The sequence below is a fragment of the Acipenser ruthenus genome, chromosome 4 (genome assembly GCF_902713425.1).
Source record: "Acipenser ruthenus chromosome 4, fAciRut3.2 maternal haplotype, whole genome shotgun sequence".
Taxonomy (NCBI): domain Eukaryota; kingdom Metazoa; phylum Chordata; class Actinopteri; order Acipenseriformes; family Acipenseridae; genus Acipenser; species Acipenser ruthenus.
Genome location: NC_081192.1, coordinates 64,345,474 through 64,361,993, shown reverse-complemented (window position 1 = coordinate 64,361,993; position 16,520 = coordinate 64,345,474).

The following is a 16,520-nucleotide window of genomic DNA, read 5'->3' as shown; positions in this document are numbered from 1 at the left end:
TTGTAAAGGCCGGATTTTATGTCTTTGAATAAGGTGCGTCACCTGGCAAGTTGCACTGAGGTCAGGAAAAATAAATATTTTCTTGTCACGAAAAACTAATTGACTGTGCTCCCTTGCCAGCTTGAGAATTACTTGTTTGGTCTTGTAACGGTGGAAACGAACAATCAAGGCTCTGGGTTGCTCACTCTGGCCTGTTCTCGGGCCTAGCAAGTGATGAGCTGTCTATTTCCAGCGCTGTGCCAATAGCTTCAGACATGAATTTAACTGGAGTTGGCCCTCCATCCCCTCTGGTAGCCCAATAATGCGTAATTGCAGCCGTCGGGAGTGGTTTTTGAGGTCGTCCAGCTTGGACTTTATTGATTCATTATCCACTACCAATGTCGCACAAGTTGCTTCTAGTGTTGAGAGTCACCATTGTCTGATAGAGAGTGCTCCATACTGTTAAGGCACTGCCCATAAGAATCAACCGTGAGGCGAATGGCATCCAGAGATGACTGTATTATAGTCAGTGAACTTTTAAAGTTTGCAGTCAGCTCTGCTGCAAGGCTGCTACGATGTTTTTCCAGTTCTGAAACTAGTATAGAGATTGAGAGAGGTTCTGCAGTCACCATTATTGTTAATACCTCGCTCCAAGCACTGGAAGGATCCGAGTTGGTGGGATTTGTAACAGTTTACTCAGTGACTTTCCATGTGTGATTTTGACAGACATTATTTGGAAGATGTTATGTTCATAGGCATTATAATGTTGTGATAATTGATCATTCCAAAACAAAAGTCTTTGTCAAAATTGAGATACACCAGTTTCAGTATCTTTGGTAATATTTTTTAATGTCATTAGTCACAAACAGATACCTTAAACTGTTTAGACAGAAGTTCAATTTTAAAAGTAAAAACTAAATTTATGTTTTCCACCTAAAGTGGTGGTTGCAATGTACGTACAGACACACGATACTTGTTTAGTTTACATTTCAAAATTACAGCTATGTACATTTCTATATCTTCGAACTGACTGTAAAGATAAGTTTACTTTGAATAAGGACAAATTGTGTTCTGTATCCCCTTGTACATAAACTATTTCAGCCATCTGGTGAACATGACTACAGAGTCATGTTCACCAGATGGCTGAATCGATTCCACATACAGAAAAGCACTGAAAATATTTTCATCTGTTATATAACAAGGTAAATACAATCAGTTACAGATTATTGCAAATGTAAAACAAGTTTATTTGTATATAACATTTTTTATTTGTCATTTGACGGAAATAAGATAAATTCACTAATTTTAATTGAAAGTTACATAAGTGAATATGATCTGTATTAATAGTTTGCAATGGAATGTAAATACAGTATTTGAATAGTAAAACATATAGATGTTGCATTGTTTCTTTATGAAACTGACGGCAGGAGTGCTGGGAGGGTTTGACGTGGCTGGGGTTGTGTGCAGCACAAAGGGTATGTAGTATGGCAGAGTAGGGGTGTTGAGGAAAAGGGGTTGGGGTTAGGGTTAGGAGGTTGGGCTAAGTTGAACTCTAGTTATGAATATGTATGGCCACTTTTATGTTACAGATATGACACATTCCGTGTAGAAGAAGGGGCTTCAAAAGCTAAGAAACAAGTGGCTCTTGACTCTCTAGCAGAGTCCTTGAAAAAAGAGAGCACAACTTCTCAGGTGATCCACGTCAAGCTACCTCTGCTTGATGCACACCAAAATCACAACATTTCATTGAAATTTTTTTTTTCCAGGCATATCTTGCGTGACAAGATATATGAGTATGTCTCCCTAAGAGTGACATCAGTCCCCTTCCTCAAACAAGTGCTGAAACAATATGTCTAAGAGATACAAATGGCAAAATCATAGACGAAGAAAAAAAAAAATAGCAAATATATTAAATGATTACTTTTCACAGGTTTTTACAAAGGAGGACACAGACAACATGCCCCACATGTCGACCTGTTCCTATCCAGTTTTAAATAACTTTAGCATAACAGAGGCAGAAGTGTTAAAGGGACTAGGAGCTCTTAAAATAAACAAATCTCCTGGGCCAGATGAGATCCTCCTAATAGTACTCAAAGAAATGAAAGAAGTTATTTACAAACCGCTAACCAAGATCATGCAACAGTCTCTTGACACAGGGTTTGTACCGACAGACTGGAAAATTGCAAATGTAATACCGATCCACAAAAAGGAAGACAAAACATAACTACGTATGCGGTTAAAAAATCTTTATTAAGGCACTCATTACACTAATACAAAATATGTATTAAAACCTATGAATGGTACTAGAGTAAGGGCGAATATGTAAAAAGACGGATAAATTAATCCTGTTTTAAATACCATGTGATGGGGTGCTAGCTCACCCCTATAATTTGTGTTGTTTGTTATTGTTATTTTTACTATTTTCATTATGTTTATTGTGATTTTTGGTTTGGATCAGCAGGGAGGGGGTTAAATTCCTCCCTGCGAAAATACATGTGAGAATGTGGCTGGAGCCTTAAGTGCTTAATTGGTAATTATTAGTTAATTGGGCTCCAGCCACAGAGTATAAAGGGCAGGTGAAAGCCTTTGGGCAAGATGGTGGTTTGGAGTGTTTTGTTGTGAAGAGACACACAGTAAGTTGTCTATAGAATGATTTAGTTTGTTCCAGTGTTTTGTTGGAAACCTTTTGTTTGGCCCTTGTGCCTTTTTATTTGTGTTTTGTCTATTAAAATATTTTGGTTTCACTGCATTTTCTGTCCCTGAGTCTTCCCTCTGCTGTTATCCTGCCACAGGTGGTGTGAGAAGTGGGAGTGGGTGGAGCTGCCATCCTGCGAGCCAGAGGGGGTGGAGCTGCTGTCTACAGAGCCAGAAGGGGAGGATGCAAAGCTGCAGTCTCCAGAGCGGGAAGAGGAGGAGCTGCCATCTCCAGAGCTGGAAGGGGGAGAGTTACAGGCTCAACCCCCTGTTTTTTTCTGGGGGGAGAAGTGGAAGGACAGCCCTCCATTGTTGTCGGAGGAGCTGGCAGCCTTCCCCCTGCTGTCGGAGGAGCTGGCAGCCTTCCCTCTGCTGTCGGAGGAGCCGGCAGCGCCACCAGCCCCAGCCCTACCCCCGCTGTCGGAGGAACCGGCAGCGCCACCAGCCCCAGCCCTACCCCCGCTGTCGGAGGAGCCGGCAGCGCCACCAGCCCCAGCCCTACCCCCGCTGTCGGAGGAGCCGGCAGCGCCACCGGAGGGAGACGAGCTGCTGTTCTCGCCTCCGCCACCGGAGGGAGACGAGCTGCTGTTCCCGCTTCCGCCATCAGAGGAGCTGGAGCGGGCTCTACCTCCCGTTGCCAACAGGGAAGAGGAACTCTGGCCGCTGCCACCCTGGCCGGAGGTTCCTGCACTGTTGGTCACACCCAAGGATGCCTGCCTCGCACCGCCCAAGGATGCCACAGCCACTCTGCTCAGGAATACCACGTCCGCATCGCCTGGGGCTGCCTGCTGCTCCGCATCGCCTGGGGCTGCCTGCTGCTCCGCATCGCCTGGGGCTGCCTGCTGCTCCGCATCGCCTGGGGCTGCCTGCTGCTCCGCATCGCCTGGGGCTGCCTGCTGCTCCGCATCGCCTGGGGCTGCCTGCTGCTCCGCATCGCCTGGGGTTGCCTGCTGCTCCGCATCACCTGGGGTTGCCTGCTGCTCCGCATCGCCTGGGGTTGCCTGCTGCTCCGCTTTTGTTTCTCCTAGGGTTGCTGCCTGTCCTGGTTCGCCTGGGGTCGCCGAGGGTCCTGCTTTGCCTGGGGTTGCCTGCTGGGGTTGCCTGCTCTCTTCTCTCTTTCAAACTGTCATCTCCACACACACACCCAAGTCCCTCCCCCTTCCTCACTCATTGGTCCAACACTCCCTATCTCTGACTGCTCGTGCCAGACCTGCTCCTATCCCCCTCAGTGACGCACTCACACAAGCACCAAAACACACAGAGAACATGAACAGATCTGAAGAAGAATAACACAGTTTACAAGCACATTATTTACAGAGTGCTCCCACCGCCTTCCCCTTCCATAATCATGTCCATTCCACACTGTCCCCAGCCTTTTGAAGCAATGTTGCATTGTTTGCTGACTGACAGTTCCAAGCATGCTTTAGCAAGCGCACAGCATCTAACAGAGACATTTTATTTACACTGAATTTTCTTTCTGATGGTCATCGCTTTTCTCTTTCCAGCCATGCTTGCTTGCTGTTGCAGTTAATGCTGTTTTTTCAAACTGTAAATAAACCTGACACTGTGTACAGGGATTAAACAAAGCTACAGTACAGGGGTAATCGCTCAGTAAGGAGGTGCAAACAGCTGATTGATTCATCTGTCAAGCTTTTTTACTACAGTAAAGTGCTGCCTTTTGTATTGAAATCTATGTGAATAGCAAGGTAACGAGGTGAAAACAGATGATTTGTGGATTAGTAAGAGCGATTACTGCAGTATAAAGAAGTGCGTTTGTTATTTAAATCTGTATGAATGGCACATAATGAGATCCAAAAAGTTGAGTTTGCCCTAAATATACGGCGTGCTTAACACGGTATACACAATGCCTTTGTTATTGAAATCAATGAGAATGGCAAACGACAAACGCTATTTGTCCAATATAAATGGCTGCCCAAAATAACCCTGCACGGTGTAAGTGGTGGTGACTGTATAATAATTTTCCTTGTCTTCATATAAGGCTTTTTGGATTTTCTTTCTGAGCACCTACAGCTTTTTTGGTGTACAGCATATGCACCAGAGGGTTTCAATGTGTCAGTCTCCACAAACAATGGTGTAGAAGCAATGAACAATTCCTTGAAGAGCTTTTACCTCAAGCTTTCTGGTACCGGTACAGTTTCTTCATTGGTGGAGACTGTTGTTGTTGACTTTATACCAGATCTGCTCCTGTCATACACACACATGAACTACATTTACAGCAGTTAGTTCAAGGCCTACAACAAGCTTGTGCCTGAGTATCTGCACAACCTTCCCAGAAGCTTTGTTAAGCTGTGTCTGAAAAGGATTGTGTCAGCCTCTCACTACATTAAGAATGACGTACATGAGTTACAATTATTTCACCCCTAAAAAGAAAGACAATTATCAGAATGTAATACAAATGTAATTTGATGCATGGTGAACACAAAATGAGGATGCTTTTCTCTGAAGCACATCATGATCTATTATGTTTATGAAAATAAAACTGTTTATGAAATATAAGAATATGGCAGTGACTTGGAAGCATCCATTTTTGTGTGCAATTGTAGTCTTTTCATTTTATATTTCTGTCAGTTATGTTTAGTAATATTTGGCCAGTATAACTAGTTGTATATGTTGGACGCATAATTTGTAATACATCTATTACAGGTTCAGCTGTCCAAGTTTAGATGGATATATCTGCCCATCAATGCCAATCAAAATCATTGGGTACTTCTGACAGCTAATATTCCACAAATGGCAGTTTCAATATTAGATTCCTTACCTGAAAACAACAGCATCAACTACATAGAAAAGTGGAGGTGCATAATATAAAAGATGTGCCTTGATCTGGAAACAATTCTCACATGTACAAATCTTCGATATGATAGTAGCTGTCAGCTATTGTATAATGTATAACCCTATAATGTTTGCAGTCCTGCCTTTCCACAAGTATTTTGGGAGATTTAATGTACCCGTCTGTCCTAAAAAAATAATGCTTTCAGCTGTCCTGAATCAATTCACATGAAATAAGACTGCCTTAAAGCAATGTGTTTTGCATAAAATTACCATCTCTGTGTCATTTATTTGTTCATAATTTTCCAGGAAGTATATGACCATACGTTCCCAGGAAGTTGCAATTGGAATTAACATCTGGCCAACTGGTATCAGCCAGGCAACACAATTGCAACACTTGTGGGGGATTTGTGTTGCTGGTATTATTATTATTATTATTATTTATTTCTTAGCAGACGCCCTTATCCAGGGCGACTTACAATTGTTACAAGATATCACATTATACAGATAACACATTATTTTTACATACAATTACCCATTTATACAGTTGGGTTTTTACTGGAGCAATCTAGGTAAAGTACCTTGCTCAAGGGTACAACAGCAGTGTCCCCCACTGGGGATTGAACCCACAACCCTCCGGTCAAGAGTCCCGAGCCCTAACCACTACTCCACACTAAGTTCAACCACTTGTATTTTTTGCTCACCTTTTCCAGAGGCAGTGGCATCAAATAATTTGAAAGTTATTTCGATGCTTAAGAACCCAAAGCATTCAACACATTTTTACCTAAATTGGCACATGCTGAGTTATTTCATTTGGAATACTTGATGATGTCACATCACCTCAGTCCAACCGCAAAAAAGGGGAGATATTGTGTTCCATGGACCCCTTGCTAAATATTACATGATGTGATATTAACCTACAATTTGGTTCAGTTCTGCCTGTGTTTTAGAGCAAAGACAAATAGAAACATACCATATTTTCATCATTGTTATACATAACTTGCAGCTGGTCTACAAAAAGCCAAATAACCAATTTTATGAAATAAAAAAAATGTAAATATATTCTGACATATAGGTAGTGGACAAAAAAATGGAAACACCAATGTTGGGCCACTATGGTATCCCGCTTTGTAGAGTTCTCGGCGGACCGTTTTTGATGAAACTGGCTGCTTGCGCCCCAGGTTGAAATTTGCAGTCAATTGATCTGCAGCTGCTCGCCTGTTTTGCCTTGCACTTTGAATTAATGCACGAATATCACAATCCTGGAGTATGCGCTTCCGCCCACTGTTGCCCTTTGCTGATGATGTCTTTCCTCTGGAGTTCCATGCCGACATCACCTTAGACACTGTTGCTCGTGATACATCAGCAAGTTGAGCTGTCTTGGTCACTGAAGCGCCTGCCAAACGCGCCCCAACAATCACCCCTCTTTCAAAGTCACTGAGGTCTCCTCTTGCAGCCATGCTAGCCATAATTATAGGCAACCAGGCCTGTCCTGCATTTTTATACATGGCCATAAGCATGCTGCGATGTTATTTGCTTAATTAACGCATGAGTTTTAAAAATAGAAAGATTCCCTGCTTTTTTGATTGAAGATGGTAGAACATTCCACAATATAGGTGCTTTACAAAGGCATGCATTAGCTTTCCAGAGTCAGGTTCAAAGAGAATGGGTCTAAGTTTGGCTATATTCTTCAAATGTTAAAAAGATACTTTTTTTTAATATGAGACTCAAATGATACATATTGATCAAAAGTGATCAAGGCCTGCAACTAATAGCGCCCCAGTAGAGAGGTTGCCTGGAAGTACAGTTGTGTGTCATCGGCCTAACAATGGAAGCTAACTCCATGTCTGCGAATAATGTTGCCTAATGGTAACATATATAAAGAAAATAACAAGGGGCCTAAAGTAGAACCCTGAGGAACACCGCTGATAACTTCCGATAATACAGATTTATTCTCCCCAATGGAGACATACTGGAAGCTGTTGGAAAGATATGACCTAAACCATGATAGGACACCACCTGAGAGACCCACCAAGCTTCCAAGACGATTCAATAAAATGGAGTGGTCAACAACATCAAATGCAGCACTTAGATCAAAGAGAATTAAAATGGAGGGAACATCAGACTTAGAACATCTTGCCAGAAAGTTTGAGTCAGGCTCATGGAGTTGCAACGTGAAGGTTTGTCATGTATAGCCTTATGTGCGGTGTGGTTCTGCCACCATCACACAGAAGAATCTGTGATATGGTATGCTGTTGTAAACCTGGTTTGCAGTCAGCTTGGGTGGCTTGTGATGTATGTGGACGGTGGTGCCACTTTAAGTGTGTGGATGTCAGTAAAAAACCCATAGGTGACAATGTTCGCCCGATATGCAAAGCCCAGTATGACTTTTGGGGTGAAAATGTTTACTTTTAAGACCTGATTCTTGCTTATATTCTGCCAGAAGTTTAAAATGTATTAAAATTACTTTACAACATCCTGACTACTGTCATGTAAGATGACTTTGTTGATACGGCAGTCTGTTCCTTTAAGCTAGAATAATCTATCCTTCACAGATGTCCTACCTTTAGGGTGGCTTGTTCAAGCTGTATGATATTGAGACACTGATAGCAGAAATTAAAATCACTTTTGGTACACTTGTCAAAATAGCAATTTGTTATATTGTTATAAGTGTATATTGTTTAAGGGCATATCCCCCTAATGCTGCATTATTTATTTTAGACTGTCAACGTGTAATATTGTAAGTGTTTATACCTGCGTAACTAGTGGTAATACTTATAGTTTTTCATACAGTTAACCGAGCACATGTATTGTAACCTGAAGTAAACAGGCACAAGCCCAGTCTGGTGTTAGGAATGCCAATGCCTTCAATACATTCCTGCACTAAAAAGAGGCAAAAGGAGCATTCCCTGACAGAAAAATATGCTAAAATGAACACAGCATTTGATAATGGTACCTCCAAAATGTGTTTCAATTTCAAGTAGCCTAAAAACAGTTGTCAGAATGAATGATAAATAGTCACGTTCTTCTGTTTAATTTGCCAGGCTGGTCCTGCTGGAATTCTTCCAAATTTGTGCAATTAATACTGTGCTCAAAACTTGGAATATTTTATACACAATGCAAATATTACATATCCTGAAAAACAATATTTTGTTTGTCTTTTAAGATATCACTAACCACCAAGATTTGTACAGTATCATATCCTAAAACATGTTGCGTAATGCGCCAAAACTTAAGCATGCAAGGCTGACATGAGATATGGTAGTTGATCAAAATATAATATAGAGACTCAGGAAGTAGGAATTTTCTGTTTTCTTTTAGGTCAACATCCTCAGTACATCACAGTGCTATGAACATACCCTGCTAAATAATGATTTGATTCTTATGGTTACATTTTGATTTTGTGTCATTTTCCCCTCTATCCTAACAAGCTTCCCAGTCCCTGCTGAAGAGATGCATGCCCATAACATGATGCTGCCACCACCATGCTTGACAGTTGGGATGGTGTTGACTGGGTGATGTGTAGTGTTGGGCTTGCGCCAGACGTAACGCTTGGAATTTAGTCCGAAAAGTTCAATTTTTGTCTCGTCTGACCACAAAACCTTTTCCACATGTCTACATGCTTTTTTGCAAACTCCATAGTGCTTTAAGATGAGACTTTTTGAGTAATAGCTTTTTTCTTGCCACCCGCCCATACAGGCTAGCTTTGTGTAGGGACCGGCTTATTGTTGATGTGTGAACACTTACTCCCATCTCAGACACAGAACTTTTGCAGATCTCTCAAGGTCATTGTTGGCTTCAAAGTGACATCCCGAACCAGTTTCCTGCTTGCCCGGCTGCTCAGTTTGGGAGGGCGACCTCATCTGGGTAGTGTCTGGGTGGTATGATGCATCTTCCACTTCTTAATGATGGACTTCACTGTGCTGAGAGGGATAATCAGCACCTTTGACATTTTCTTGTACCCTTCTCCTGCTCTGTGCCTCTTTACCACTTTATCCCTGACTTGTTTCAAAAGCTCCTTGGTCTTCATGGTTGCTTTGTTGGATCACTATGTGAGTTGCAGCTTGAAAGTCTTTATATACCTGAGGGAAATTATCTACAAGTTAAACCACTTTGAGTACACACAGGCTGAAACCATTTCACTAATTTTGTGACCTTTCAAACAAATCATTTGCACCTGAGCTGATTTAGGGCTGCAGTAGCAAAGGGATTGAATACTTATGCAACTGAGATTAATCTGTTTTTCTCTGTAAATCTTACTTTCAGTTTGGTCTACTGCCGAGGTTGCTATGGCCACCGACTGTGTACGAAGTTTCTTTGACAACAGTAGAGAAGCTGGAAGCTTTAAACAGTTCATACATCAGGAAATGGTTGGGAGTTCCACGCTGCCTCAGCAGAGTGTGACTTTATGGTAAAGGAATACTGCAGCTACCAGTCTCCGCTCTAACCGAGGAGTTTAAGTGTGCCAAGGTCAGACTGGAAATGACATTAGTAGAGTCAAGCGACAAATGCGTAAGGGAGGCAGCACCTGTGTTGAAAACTGGAAGAAAGTGGACGGCAAAGAAAGCTGTGGAGGATGCAAAGGCTGCCCTTCAAATTGGTGATATCATGGGGCAAGTTCAGCATGGAAGAGGGGGTCTTGGCCTCAGTTCAGCTCCTCCTACTTGGCACAAGGCAGCCCCAGCTCAACGGAGGAAGCTGGTAGTCAACGAGGTGCAAAAGCAGGAGGAGAGGATGAGGTGTATAAAGGCCATTTCCCAGGCCAAGCAGGGAGAATGGATGAGATGGGAGAGTGTGGAACAACGCAAGATTGGCTGGCAAGACCTATGGTCAATGGAACAGAGCAGGATCAGTTTCCTCATCAGGTCAACATATGATGTTCTCCCATCACCACAGAACCTAAACCTCTGGGTAGGAGAGGATCCCTCATGTCCTTTGTGTTCATCACCTGCAACATTAAGGCACATTTTGACAGGATATAAGGTGGCTCTTAGCCAAGGATGGTTTACTTGGCGCCATGACCAGGTGCTGCGATGTTTGGCCTTAGCATTGGAAGACAAGCGTAACATGACTAATAAGTTGCCACCTGTTTTATCAAAATATTACACACAAAAGACAACATTCCTCCGCCCAGGAGAGCAACCACCAAGAAAAGGTGTTAAAACCAATCCTCGCCCAGGACAACTGGAAGCTGCTAGAGACTGGAAAATGCTGGCAGATGTTGGTCAACGGCTTATTTTTCCACCTGAGATTGCCACCACTAACCTTCGACCAGATATTGTCTTGTGGTCTGGATCAGCAAGCCTTGTTCACCTGGTAGAGTTAACAGTGCCATGGGAGGATGCTGTAGATGAGGCGTATGAGAGGAAGAAACTGCGGTATGCTCAACTAGCCACTGAAGCGGAACAGCGAGGATGGAGAGTCCGGGTTTACCCAGTGGAAGTGGGTTGTCAAGGATTTGTGGCACACTCTACAACCCGGTTTCTCAGAGACGTCGGATTCAGTGGCCAAGAGTTGCGTCGCACAGTGAAGAACTTATCTGAAGCAGCAGAGAGGAGCAGCAACTGGCTGTGGTTGAGACGGAAAGATTCTGGCTGGGGATCACAAGCACAATAAAAAGAAAGAAACGCTGATGTACCGGTAAGTAAGCTGGGCTGAGTTGAGTTGGGGACAGAGGGGAGTGTTGCTGGGACGCCAGAATCACCGTCGAGCCCTCTTGAGGTGTCGTGGGCTAGTCGACGAAACCCCGAGGATGGAAGGTGCCCACTTGAAGACCCCAGGGATGTACCCTACTTAGCTCAATCCAGACGGTTGTAATGCTGATGCGCTGGGGAGACCGCACTGTGGTTGATCCCCGGAGCCAGTATCGCAGCCGTTGTGTGTGCTGATGCACTAGGGAGGCAATAAGTTGATCCCTGGAGCTAGCATTACACTTCAGCCATCAACACCAGACAGAAGGATATCTACATCATCATATGGAAGGAAGCGCAAATGGATGGAGACACAGAGGGATCACATTAGTTTACTGTAAAGCTATGTCTTAGTTGGTGCTTATCCTGGCGAAAGCCGAGTTCAAATCAGCATGAAGTTTTAACATCTACTCTCGTGTAATGGAAATCAATAATTTTACTTATTTATATTCTATATGCATTTTTTAACTTTATGAATGTGGAGTAGTTTGTGTAGATTCTACATGTAAAGTCTAATTTGAAAGCGTGGTGGAGTAGGCTCAGGTGCCAACAAAATGTGAAAACTTTGCAGGGGGATGAATACTTATTTCATTTTGTCAGATACATTAAAATTTAAGCTTTTGATGAAACTTACAATCACTAAATATTTTAGAAAGTTCAAGTAAACAATTAACTTAATTTTCTAAGGTAATTAGGTGCAGGTAAGACATTTAATACATTATAAAAAAAGAAGAAAAGGAGAAAAACTCTAAAACTAACAACTCTCTAGGTACTAATGCCATCCTACCTTAAAGAATCTAAGGGAATAGAAAAATAATCTTCCAAAAATTGAATGTGTAATACTGATAAACGTTATTGCTAACTTATAATAATAATAGGCAAATAGTATTAATACTAAGACTAAAACAATATGTAATGCATTTTAATCAAACTATCTGGGATTAAAAATAATAATAATGTAGTAAATACGTTAAACTATATAGACTTGTATAACCATGTAACTATAATAATTCATATTTGGATTTAAATCAAGCAATACTTGTATAAATTATTTCATAGAAATTCCCTAACAAATTAAATGTAAAGTATTAACTGCATAACATTATAGACATTTTCATTAGCTATAATGCTTTTTGTGTTATCAAACCCATAGATCAATTGTTTTTAGGATAAATCCATTGTATTTTTCTGGGGAAATACATGTTTAAATGTATCCTTGATAAAGCGTTCCGCTTCTTACACCGACCTGTAGGTTACAGTTTTGTTCTCATAGGTAACTTTCAGCCAAGCAGGAAAAAAAATTCTGTATCTGATACCTTTGTCTCGTACAAATCTCTTAATAGGTGAGTACTCCATCCTGTTGTTCTGTAGTTCGGTAGAAAAGAATCCTGGTAGTGAAGAGGTGATGATAATGGAAGCTAATTGGTAATTCCTGTTGTCCACAGTAATTTTGCTCTTCTGCACAGCAGTAAACTTAGCATTGTGTCGCTTTGTAACGGTCCCATCTGGTTTGGTTTCCCAAAGCATAAGTTGGACTGCAATCATTCTTCCGGCTGATTGAATAAATTCACGCTTCACGATTGGAGAAGTTTTACATCGCCTACATTTGCTACCAGGAATCATTGCCCATTTGTTATTTCTACAAATGAGTTCTTCCAAACACATGGAATCTGTACCAGGAGGTACATGTAGAGGATAAACATGCAACACCTCTCGGTTTGATGAGCAGTAGTTACATGTAGTACATAGAATGTCATGACTTATTGTGACTGAAACCATGCAAGATACTTCAGGACAAATTTCAGACAATTTGATGAGAAACTCTGCAACATCTTGCTGCTCACCTTTATTAAAAGGTTCTCCTAAAAAGTGACAAATATCCTGAGTAGTTAGAGATGCAGTGGATAGCAAGTGATCCTATTTGTGAACAAAGCTCCTGATAGCCTCTTGTTGACTGTGTTTTAATGACTCCTTCAGAGGTTGCAAGTGAAGAAGGCACTGCAATGTTGCATTTGCATAGCATGAGGTGAAATTGGGGTTGCTCAAGCCTCTGAATGGATGTGTAACTACAAGTGTTCTCTTAGAAGATTGAGGCTTTTGCTGTTCCTGAACATTAATGATGGCTCGGTGAATGAAATGCACACAATCTTTTACCTTGTGTCCCTTGTGCGTGTTAGTCTCCTTCAAGCTTATCAACTTCGGACAATAGACAGTTTGTGCAAATCCTCTTGAGTAACTGGCACATAAGGTGGTTTCTCATGCACAGGTGGAAGCTGTAGCAAATCCCCCAGAAGTAAGATGTTGATTTTCCAAACCAGCCATCATCTGTGTTAGCAGTCTGGAAAATCTCACACAGACGAAGATGGATGTACAATAGGTGACAATGGAAATCAAGGACACCTCATCAATAATGAGGAGGGTCACATCTCGCATGTCTGTACGAAGGCATTGCAGTACCTCATGAGAGAGGTTACGATACACCGGTGTTTTTCCATGCTCCCCTGGAAGCATTAGTAGTCTGTGAATGGTCATCCCATTGATATTGTATGCTGCAACTCCAGTGGGTGCTGTGATTGCCACTTCTTTTCCCAGGCTTTGTCTCACCCATGCTGTGACAGTTTGAATAAGAAAACTCTTCCCTGTGCCTCCAGTGCCACTCGCAAACATGCGGAGGATGGGAGCTTTTGTTTCAGTTGGTTGTTTCAAAGTTTTGGCATTGTGGTCAAACACTCTCTGCTGATCTTTATTAAGGTGCTTGAGCATGTCTTCTACATTTTGTAGAAGAGGTTGTGCCACTACATCTCTGGAACTCAGAGCAAAGTGAACTGGATTTTCAGGTCCTTCTGTTTCAAGCTCATTGTCCTCTTCAGCCTCTATTTCCTTTTGTTTTTTCTCTACTAGTCGAGTTACCTCCTCATCAGCTGCAGCTATTTGTTGTAGTTGGTCATGATAGGCCATAGCTTTTTGCAGGCTATCCTTACATGCACGGAAGGCATCCACATAGGAATGACACCCTTCAGGAAGAAGGTCTGTTCTGTCTTTCCATGGCTTGAAAAGTAGGAGGATAGCATAGAAGTAGTTCTCTGGGTAGTCCTGTACACTATAATGGTAATGATTGATTAAGTAGGGCGTGCTTCTCTTTTTGATGTATCCAAAGGGAAACGTGTAACATGGGATGTTTTCATTTTTGGGCTTCTCTGTCACCACATCATGCCATGCAATGAAATCATAGAGGCTCATGTCTTGCAGAGCCTCCGGACGTTTTGGGTAGTATGAGTCAATCCAGGAAGGAAAGTAGATGTCGGTTGAGTCAGGATTTTCTTTTGCTAGCATGTCAATGTGTTCCTTGGATTTCAGCCGGCGGCTAGAAACCTTTGATACATCAATCCACTTGATGGTTGTCTGCGGATCTGTGCCATAGAGAGGTAAGCCTAGGAGATGCTGCTTCAAGTGCACCACATTCTCTGTTGGACAAGCTGCGGAGTGCAACATTCCACAGTCTGCTGGCCAGAGACTTGTTTGAGTTGATGTCATTCATGATGCCAAGGGCAAAACTCTTCTCAGGTTTTGAAAGGTATTTTGTAATGTAGCGGTTGAGGGCTGTAGATTGTTCACCAATTAACTGAATATCCATATTGCATTTGGTAAAGATCAGTAGTTGTACCCTTCTTTCTTTCACTCTGTATGGGATTGTGACAGAGATCGAATGAGTCTTAGTGTTAGATCTCCCTCTCGACCTGTGAGAGCACGGTATACGAGGAACAGAGTACCCTTAATGAAATGGCACGACAATTTATTCCGTAGGGTAGATGGAAGTCGGTCAGTTCGGAAGGGGGCGGAGCCATGGCACCCGAGCTCAGTGACCCAGACGGTAAGCGGCGTGGCATCCGAGGACTGGAGGAGTGGATGCGCTCGTTAACCTCGGGGTCATGGGCGAGGGTATAAATAGGGGGCATGGCTTGAGTGATCTGGTCCTTTTGCATATGGTTAAATTATATGACCAAGAAGGAGCCCGTTTGTGAAATCGACCGTGAGTGTTTTGTGTCTGTGTCCTAACACTGTGTGTCTTGTGTGTTGTTTCACTAAAGATTACTGAGCACGATCCGGAGCTGCAGCCGCAGGCCAGCGACAAACCCGGACTTCACCACTCACCTTTTCACTACTGGAACTGTCTTTTGTTTTGCACCTTTTAGCACTTGAATCACGCACTGTCTTTGTGTTTGTGTTTAGTGTGGGTGTCGGACCGGGACTTTGGGGTTGCGGGTCAAACCCGTAGGATTATAACGAGAAGTGATATACGCCGCTGTATCACTTCCAGCACCATTATTATTTACAGGTTTTGCCTTGAGGCTCTGGACATTTATTAATTTAAATAAACACCCTTGCACCTGTACCAACGTTTGTCTGTGTGATTATTCTGCACTGCACTCACCTGCACGTCATTACCACTTTGCCACAGGGATGTATTGTGTAATTGTGTTAAATGACAGCTTCTTCCTCAGGTTGAACCTTACGTAGCAAAGGTTCTTTGGGGTGAGGTTGTTCATTGGTTTCCTCCACAATGATTTCATCATCATCTTCTTGTTCGTTGTCAGAGTGACACTGAAATGTGCTCAAGTTGTGATTAGTAAGCAAGTTGACAGAGTTTTGTGGCAAGATGATGTCTTTGTAGAAAGGATTGATTTCCTTCAACTTCCGTAAAGCATTATACACTTTATTGAGATCCACATGTCTTCCCAAACAGTTTTGGATTTTGTTGGTGCACAGCGTAGCAGGATGTGCAGTTCCAAGTCATCTGGCAAGGCTTGGTTTGGCGGGGGCAGTTTGCTCAGTGTTTCCTGAAGAGGCAATGGCAGTTGAAAGGTTCAGTCATGCACTTTCTGAACCCTCTGCTGGTGAGGCAACTTCTTGCTAGTGGAAACTGGAGACATTCTTGAGACGGCTTGAAATGCTTTTGCACGTTGAATAAGAATTTTTTCATAATCATTGAGGCATGAAATTTCATGAGGGACCTTGGGGACAGCCATTTGGTTAAGGACACATCGGGGTGGCAGTTTGTTGATGCAAAACTTTTGCAGGCAGTAGTGGCAGACATACTTTGCTGGTGTGTTGGTATTATCTAAGTAAATCCTTAAATTCAGCCACTTGTCATTGTTTGGTGTTGTTTGCATGGCAGCTATTTCAACACATTGTCTTTTGTGGCACAGCTTGTCACAAGAAGCCCAAGTGTGTTTTGGTGTGTCAGCTGAGTGTCGTGTGTAAGTCAGAAATTGTGCATGATACTTTGTGAGAATGGATGCATCACTCAGTAAGAGCTCTGGATGTTCCTGGGGATGCACGTCCGGTGTGTTCAAATAAGGTTTGCAC